General features: G+C 50.8%; 1 long non-coding RNA gene across 1 annotated transcript; it reads right to left on the bottom strand.

Moving 5' to 3' along the window:
- LOC108637987 lies at positions 2,061-8,077 on the bottom strand. Its single transcript, XR_001919500.1, has 2 exons — positions 6,650-8,077; positions 2,061-3,910 (listed from the first exon to the last, which is right to left on the bottom strand). It is a non-coding gene; the product is annotated as an uncharacterized LOC108637987 (long non-coding RNA).

Here is a 9,067-nt window from a genome sequence, read left to right on the forward strand (position 1 = left end):
TGGCTTGTTTCTTGGTTTTCAGTTTTCAGGGATTTCAAAATTGCAATGTATTTACAGTTCCTAAAAATGGTAAGAGAATGGAATGCAAGTACGATATATGTTGCTGTCCAAAGAAGATACAGAAAATCACAGTAGTTTTTCTTGAAATATAAGAAGAGGATAAGTTTGCTGATTTGGATAGGGAAAAACAAGAGACACATCATGTGGATACAAAAAATGATAAATGTTTTTAAAGTAGGGAGGACTGAGTAAGGTTAAATTAAATTTAATTAGGTAAAGAAGTTTACTTTTAATAGTCAGCTCGTACAAGACTGGGATTTGGTTTTTCCCGGAGTAATGAGCTGCCTTGGAGAGCAGATGGGAAGTCTCTTTCTCTAACTAATTTTGAGTGTTCCAGAGGAACTGTGAGGCAGCTCAGAGGCAAATATCAGATTAACTACATCACGGGGGTGTTAAATACCATGGGGAGCATTATCAAATGTGAGTCTTCGAGAGTTCTACTGTGGCTGGTTGCTATGAATAGAGATATGTTAAAAGTTATGGAATTCCTACAAACCTGGTATGTCCTGATGTTCCCGAGTCATAGTTCTGGTTCCTGTAATGCAGTTTCTGAGCCCATTACATTGAGCTCATGTGTGTCCCCGTATCTTCAAGTCACTCACAGATACTTCTTGTACTCTGATGGTTTTGCAAAAGTGCTTCATAGAGGGAAGACCATTTTGAGAAGCACTGGTCTCTGATCAATTTCATATTAGGAAATTTAAAATGAAGTGAAAGTTGCTCACTCGTGTCCGACTCTTTGCGACCCCATGGACTACACAGTCCATGGAATTCTCCAGGCCAGAGTACTGGAGTGGGTAACCTTTCCCTGCTCCAGGGGATCTTTGCAACCCAGGGATCAAACGCACGTCTCCAACACTGCAGACGGATTCTTCAGGAGCTGAGCCACAAGGGAAGCCCAAGAACACTGGAGTGGCTAGCCTATCTATTCTCCAGTGGATCTACCTGGACCTAATGAAGCTGAAAAATTTTGCACAACTAAGGAAAACACCGACTAGAGAGCTATGACATACTGGATGGGTGAAACTAGTTACAGGGTCACGTAGGATTCACTAATATGAGGACCTGACCAAATAAGCAAGCTGGCGTGTGCAACAAAGCAGCAGCAGACACACCGCGCCCCGATAGTTTGAATGACTAGTGGTTTCTAGCAGGAGGGCAGGGGCTTCAATATGGAGGAGGAGGAGTGGGAGGTACAGACCGCTGGGAGGAAGACAGGCTCCTCTGTCCATGGAGTTCTCCAGGCAAGAACACTGGGATTGGGTTGCCATTTCCCTCTGCAGGCCGTCTCCCCCACCCAGGGAAGGATCCCGTGTCTCCTGTGTGTCCTGCATCGGCAGGCGGATTCCTGAACACGAGTGCCACCTGAGAAGCCCTAAGACGGCTTCAAGGAGGGATCGTACACCACGGGGAACATAGGCAGTGTTTGGTAGGAGCTGTAAATGGAAAGCGCCTTTCAAACTTGTCAATGCAAGAACTTAAGTTTAGAATTTTAAACAAAGGAAGCGAGCTGAGCCTGGGTGTGTGAGTAAAGGCTTCCTGTACTCAAGCCCAGGGAAAGTGACGGAGGGCAATGGCGAGAGGTCTTGGGGTGGGGTCTAGAGTGTGGGACAGAGGGCAGGCTTTCAAGGCTCCAGCTGGGACCAGGCTGAGAAGGGCAGGATTTTTGTCAGAGGGGGTCTGGGTGGGGCCTCCAGCATCTGCAGGAGCTGTGTAGGAAAGTGAATGCCCACCTCGGAAGTCAAAGTCATGCTTCAGCCGAGTTTGAGAGATGCTGAGATGTGTGAGTAGGCAAACCAAACTGAGACCAGAGTGGAGGCAAAACAGATCCAGGGTCCAGGGAAGGGATGGCATGAGGACAGAAGCATCTAGAACACAGGGAGGGGGGAGGGAGGAAAGGGAGGAGGGTGTTGACTAGGAGCACCCAGAGCCTGAAGGGTATGATCCCCACCCGGGTTCTTGGAATCCTAAGTCAATAGACATTGATAAGAGGCCACACAGGAAACTCAGACAAGGTTTTATTGGAGCTCTGGGTGCATCAGGAAGGGAGTCAAACAAGTGACAAGTTGCCTTGTTTGCTCCTGTGGGGTGAGGGGGTGTCGGGGCGCATGTGGGGAAATCTGGGCCATTAAATGGGGTGAGGGCCGGCTGGGTCCAGCGCTGGGCTGGAGGGCTGCATGCGAGGTCTGCCCAGCCCCTTGGTGGTGCTCTGTGCAGGCATCGCGACCAGGACCCCCGCCTTTGTTCTCCAGCTCCGAAGGGGTGACTGGAGTTTGGATCTTTTTTCTTTTTTTATCTCGTGCATCATTTGCCCTAGCTGTTCATGTCCGTAGTGTTACATTTAGTCCCTTGTCGTTTCCTTGTTGTCTGTGTCTCAAGAAGATGTGTGTCCACATGGAAGCACTGCAGCCCAGGTCCCAGCCTGTCTGAAATCTAGAACCTGGAGAGCGGGGAGGGGCAGAGAATCGAGGATGGGGCAGGCCTAGGAGTGTGCAGAGCCCAGAATCTAGAAAAGCCGGGGATGGGGGGATGAGTTTAGGGGGCAGGGGTGAAGAGAGGGGCACTGCCCTGAGGGATGGGAGGGCAAAGTCAGGGTGAGGAATAACTCTGATAGGGGAGGGACAGGGCTGCATTCCCAGTTTCCCTCCTCGAGGCAAAGAGAGGCCTCCGGGGCATCCAGCGCTGGTGGAACCGCCAGCCTCCCGGGCCCCGTCTTGGGAAGCACGGAGCTGCTTGGCGTCCACACCCACCGCCGTCCACACGCTTCCCCTCCGGGGCGGTCCTTACACTCCGGGGGCTCCACCGTGGCGCAGAGCTTCTCCTTGGCTCTGTTCTGACCCTATTCTGTCCCTTGAAGATGGGCGCCCAGGACCTGTGCCCCCGCCTCGTCTCGGGGCCGCCCAGGTTCCTCCGGCCCCTCCGCTGAGCTCGGCAGCCCTGCTGTGCACAGGCCGCCGCCTCAGGGCTCCCCTCTGGAATGTGTCCTTTGGCACCTCTTAGCCTTCCAGCCTGCTGGGACTCAGGTCCCTCAGCCCTCCTGCCCCCACGACCCTGTCCTTCCAATTGCTCCTGGCTTCCCTCCAGACCTCCTTGCCAAACTGGGGCCTCTGTGTACTGGGGCCAGATTTCCCCTCAACCTCGCCAGAAGGCATGAGGGATCTTTGTTCCCCGACCTGGGTCCTACCTTCAGCCCATGAATTTGACTGGTGGAGCCTTAGCCAGCAGACCACCAGGGAAGCCCCTACATGGATTATTTGGTGAAAGATTTTCTACAGACAAAAGGCTGGTGGAGGACTTGACTGGGGGTTTCTTCTGGGAAAGCCTCAGTGGGTCCTGCTTGGTTACCATCCGGCCCTTCCCTGGTCTGCCCCCTGCCTGGCGTCTCCGCCCTCCAGGAGAAGGAAGTCAGCACAGAAACAGGCGGGAGGCCACGTGAGAGTTCAGATGCCCTTTATTTCTTTAGGGTGAAGCGTACACGTTGTCAGGGTGGCTGAGCGGTAAAGAAGACGCCTGCAGCGCAGGATATGCCGGGGACTGGAGCCTGGTCTCCGGATGCGTAAGATCCGCTGGCGTAGGAAATGGCAGGCCACTCCAGTATTTTTGCTGGGAAACCCCATGGACATTGGAGCCCGGGGGGCCACAGTGCAAAGGGTCACAAAGAATGACTGAACAGGCACACAGGCGAGAAGGGAACATTTGGGCGTTGCCGGTAACAGCAAAAATTCGGTTTCTATATTTTGTCCTGCTTCCTGCAGTGGAGGAACCAATACAGGAAGGCAAGCTGGTAATCCTTGTCTCCTGAACACTGTTATCATCTTGTTAGTGATGTCTCTCCAGGTTCAAATCAGTCCTGTTGGTTAGGCAGGCACGTTTGGCACGTGTAAATCATAAATCTTGCTCATAAAGATCCCACAGTGATAAACTTTTTAACATAATACTCCATTTTCTTGAGACTTCGCAAAAATAGCATAGATACTGAAGTGGTGATAAATAGAGATTAAACCGTAAAGACTTCAGATCTCTTTTGACGAAACATCGCCTTAAGTATATACAAGACCTTATGCTGTAAAGAACTCAGGCCCAGCTGGGTCCATGCCACGGAACCTATCTGTTTTAGGGCCCATCTCAGCAGACATTTGACTAGGCCTTTAAGCAGCCGTTTGAAGGGCGTCCGGGCCTGCTCCATTCTGTATACTAGTCATTGATCTTCTACAAATTTACTTGCTGTGTCTGTGAGTCATGAGCAAGTGTATCTTGAAGAGTCTCCATTAGCTCGGTCTTGGTTAAAGCAATCAATCTCTCCATGCCAGAAAAGTGAGCTTGTGTGAGTGTGTCTGTTCCTTTCAGTCCAAGTCCTCAGTTTATTTGCTCTGAAGGAGCAAGAATCCTCCACTTTTCTAGACAAGGTAGGCTTTTTACAACACATCAAAGTCTCTAAAGTGCAGTTGGAAATCCTCAGTTCAGCAAGTCCCCAGTTAGACCCTGCATTTCTTACTGTGCTCTTAAATATGTTTCACCAAGAATTAATGTAAAGCGAGGGCAGTTCTGGTGCCACAAAACAGATCTTTCAGTGTAAAGCTAGGGCAGTTGTGCTAAGCTAAGTCCCTTCAGTCGGGTCCGACTCTGTGTGACCACAAAGACGGTAGCCCACCAGGATTCCCCGTCCCTGGGATTCTCCAGGCAAGAACACTGGAGTGGGTTGCCATTTCCTTCTCCAATGCATGAAAGTGAAAAGTGAAAGTGATGTGGCTCAGTCCTGTGTGACTCTTAGGGACCCCATGGACTGCAGCCTACCAGGCTCCTCCAATCATGGGATTTTCCAGGCAAGAGTACTGGAGTGGGTTGCCATTTCCTTCTCCATGGGTAGTTCTAGTAACACAAAACAGATTTCTAAATGCTTCTGTTTTGTGTTATTAGAACTACCCTAGCTTTACATTTTTATCTCCAGTCCATTCTGAAGGAGACCAGCCCTGGGATTTCTTTGGAGGGAATGATGCTGAAGCTGAAACTCCAGTACTTTGGCTACCTCATGCGAAGAGTTGACTCATTGGAAAAGACTCTGATGCTGGGAGGGATTGGAGGCAGAAGGAGAAGAGGACGACAGAGGATGAGATGGCTGGATGATATCACTGACTCCATGGACATGAGTCTGAGTGAACTCTGGGAGCTGGTGATGGACAGGCAGGCCTGAGTGTTGCGATTCACAAAGAAGTCAGGTCACAAAGAGTCGGACTCGACTGAGACTGAGCGACTGAACTGAATTGAACTGAACTGTGTTACTAGAACTACCCTAGCTTTACATTTAAATCTTGGTGAAAAATAGAGAGCAAGGTTACATGTATTTCCACTGTATATTATAATTATATTTTGAATAGATAAATGAAGATTTGTTTTGGAGTTTCAATATCAAACTCTCAAAGATTGATCAAACGAATATGCAGAGAAGTAGAGGATATAGTAGCCCTGACAAGCACAAGGAACCGATTCAACATAATTAAGACTTACATGATTTTCACACAACAGTAGGATACAAATTCTCTTCAAGTTCCCATACATTAGGAGACACTGGAACACATCCAGGGACATAAAGCAAGGTACAAAAATGTCATGGTCTAAAAGGTATTAAAACCATACAGTCTATTCTCTTATCACTGTTGAATTATGTTAGAAATCAATATCAAGAGAGATTTTAAAGTAACCAGTACATTTTCAACTACAATGTGACATATACTATTGACTTTGACTTATACACTGAATCCTCCCCGAACTTTTAGGATTAGTCATCATGGCGGCAAACAAGTGGGCGTGAACTCACCTCTTCCCTCAAGTGGCGCCATGTTCCCTGTCACACACTCACTGGCCAGTGACTTCACCCCCTGACTTCTGTCAGAGAAAATAAATTCTGGGCATGGACTGAAAGGAGCAGAGGCACTTGAAGTTTTCCCCAGGGCTTTACTTCTTTCACTGAAGAAGCACAAGACCATGGAAGTTCTAGTGGGTATGGTTGCTGAATTCCTCACAGAGAAGATCAAGAAATTCATAAATAATAAAGTAATGATATATGGAATGGAGCAAGTCCGAGAACCCTTAAACTGGCTGGTTGCATACCTGATGAAAAGGATATTGTACTTTTAATCCTTATTAAAAGGACTTGTACTACATACAGAAGATAACATCCGTGACATACAGCCGGTTATACCTGAATTGTTTAAAAAATAAGCTCATGTACGTCTTTAAAAGCATAAAACACCAACCAGCAAAAGTGACTGATTTAATTTCTATTGATATATCCGTTCGCTGTCTGTACTATCTTCAGAAAATCTTAAAAGGACGTCATATATTATTGCTTAAGAAGAGGCATCATTGTGGCAAGTTTAAAGCAGAGATTTAAGTTTCCTTGCTAATTATAAATACCAGTTGCACCTGCCTACCGAAGAGTCATTTCAAACTGAAGAAATGTCACTAACGTTACGATAACGAGTTTGGAAAAAACACGTCGGATTTGAATTAATATATTGGCTCCTAAATTGCCATTGCCGCAAACACTGGGAGAAAATTTGAAACCAAACTTTGGCTGTTACCGTCTTACCAAGTCTATCTGCCTTTCTGACAATACAGCTGACCCTGGAGAAATGGTAGCTGTGGCCTCCTGCCTGGTCGTGTGCTGACCTTGTTCTCCTGCTGGGCTGAGGGTCCCGCAGGCCGAGGGCCGGGCCTGCAGGGGCCAGGAGGCAGGAGGGCCGAGGGCCGGAGAGGCTTCAAAGGGGAGACTCCGGCGGGGAGCCCTGAGGAGGGGTCCGTGTGGCGAGCAGGGCAGCGCCGGGCGCGGGGCTGGGAGGCCGCTTCCCGACCTGAGGGAGAAGGGCCGGCGGGGCCCTGGGGACCTTGAGAGGAGTCGCGGGGCACAGGGCCCGGGCGCCGGTCTTCAAGGGACAGAACAGAGGGGTGAACAGGGGGAAGGAGAAGCTCTGCGCCGCGGAGGCGCCCTCGGAGTGGAAGGACCGCGCCGAAGGGGAAGCGCGCGGCCGGTGTGGATCCCACAAGCCCTGAGCTGCCCAAGGCGGCCGGGAGGCTGGCGGCTCCAGCAGCGCTGGGGGCGACTCGGGCCTCTTTTTCCTCAAGAACGGAAACTGCGCAAGAAGGCCCCCGCAGCCCCCCACTTCCCGCCGCCGAGTTACTCCTCACCCCGACTTTCCCCTCCCGTCCGTCAGGGCAGAATGTGTTCATCCCCGGCCCCCTAAATTCGTCTCCTCTCCCCGGCTTTTCTAGACCTTTCTGGGCTCTGCACACTCCTAGGCCTGCCCCATCCTTGATTCTACCGCCCTGCCCTCTCCAGTTGCTAGATTCTTGCTGCTCTGCTCACCACGGTCTCACTCGTCCTCCATTTCCTCCCCTCCCCCATCTCGTGTTCTGGATTCTTCTGTCCTCGATCCCCTCTCCTTCCTCGGCTCTGGCTCCTTTTCAGCCTCCGCTAGGGTGAGTCGGTTTCATCCACTCACGGGTCTCAGCGTCTGGCGAACTCTGTGGAAGGACGTTTGGCGCCCCCGGGTGGACATTCTCTCTCCTGCAGGTCTTCCTCCCCACCCAGACACCCCGACCCCGCACCGCAGAGCAGCCCTGCCCTTCTCAGCCTGGTCCCAGCTGGAGCCTGGAAACCCTGCCCTCCGGTCCTACACTCCAGCCCCCGCCCAAAGCCCTCAAGTCCTTTCCTTTTTTGAACCGCCCACAGTCTCAACTCTAGCTTTCTCTCTCCTCCCATTCCTCCTGGGTCCTGACATCCTCTACTCCCTCTCATTCTGTCTCTGCCTTTCTAGCCTGGGAACTCCTGTGTGTCAGCTGATTTGTGCCTGTCTGTCCCTAACCCCCTTCACAGGCAGATGCACAACACATAGAAACATACACACACACACAGATGCCTGTAATCATATGAATACACATACATATACCCACACCTGCATGTCCACACAGATTACATTGAGACATACCGATAAACACACACAAATATACACGCACATATAAACACACACAAACATTTCCCTATGTCCAAACACACACACGTATATATAGGCACATACACACAAATACACACACACATATTCACACACAAACACGCAGGTGCACACACATAAACACACACAGGTGTAACGAACATGCCTCCCCCTGGGCTGGGCCTGGAGCGCGTCCTTACTCTTAGTGACTGTTTAACCCTGATTGTGCTCTGGAGGGGCTTCCCTGGTGGCTCAACTGGTAAAGAATCCACCTGCAGTGTGGGAGACCTGGGTTCGATCCCTGGGTTGAGAAGATCCCGTGGAGAAAGGAAAGGCTACCCACTCCAGTATCCTGGCCTGGAGAATTCCACGGGCTCTAGAGTCTACGGGGTTGCAAAGAGTCAGACACGACTGAGCGACTTTCACTTTCACTTCCTTTCATGTGCTTTGGCGTCTTATAATCTCTCATCTCAGCCCAGATCAGAATCCTAATTGCCACCTCTGTTTCCAAAGCATCTGATGTTATTTCCCAGAGAGTCTCATCCTTTTCTCTCAAAGTATTTATACGATATAGTGCGTGCCGTGGGTACACGGTGTGGTGTCTGTACCCAGGCTGCTCAGTGGTCTCACAGAGGCCTCACTCTGTTGCAGAGACTGCCCTCAGCTGAGCCACAGTCCCTCTTCAGACAGTTGCCCCCCACCCACTCCTGGGAACAGCCAGCAGCCAGGACTGCCTAGCGCAGGGCTCTGGAGCCCCAAGTGAGGCCGGCCGTGGGCTGAAGTGTGTGCTCAGAGCCCCTCGGTAAGGCTGCAGCATGCCACCCCCCCTCAGACCTGACCCTGGCTAGCTCCTGGCTCTGTGCTGCCCGGATTCCCTCCAGTGACCCCTCCAGGAAACTCCAGAATCCTCTCTCTTGCTCTGCTTCCAGGAAGCCGGACTGGAGACCATCCACTCCAGCAGTGGCTCTTGCTCGGAAGCCAGCCCTGCAAGTTGTTTCTGGATCAGATCACTCACCACA

The sequence above is a fragment of the Capra hircus genome, chromosome 18 (genome assembly GCF_001704415.2).
Source record: "Capra hircus breed San Clemente chromosome 18, ASM170441v1, whole genome shotgun sequence".
NCBI lineage: Eukaryota > Metazoa > Chordata > Mammalia > Artiodactyla > Bovidae > Capra > Capra hircus.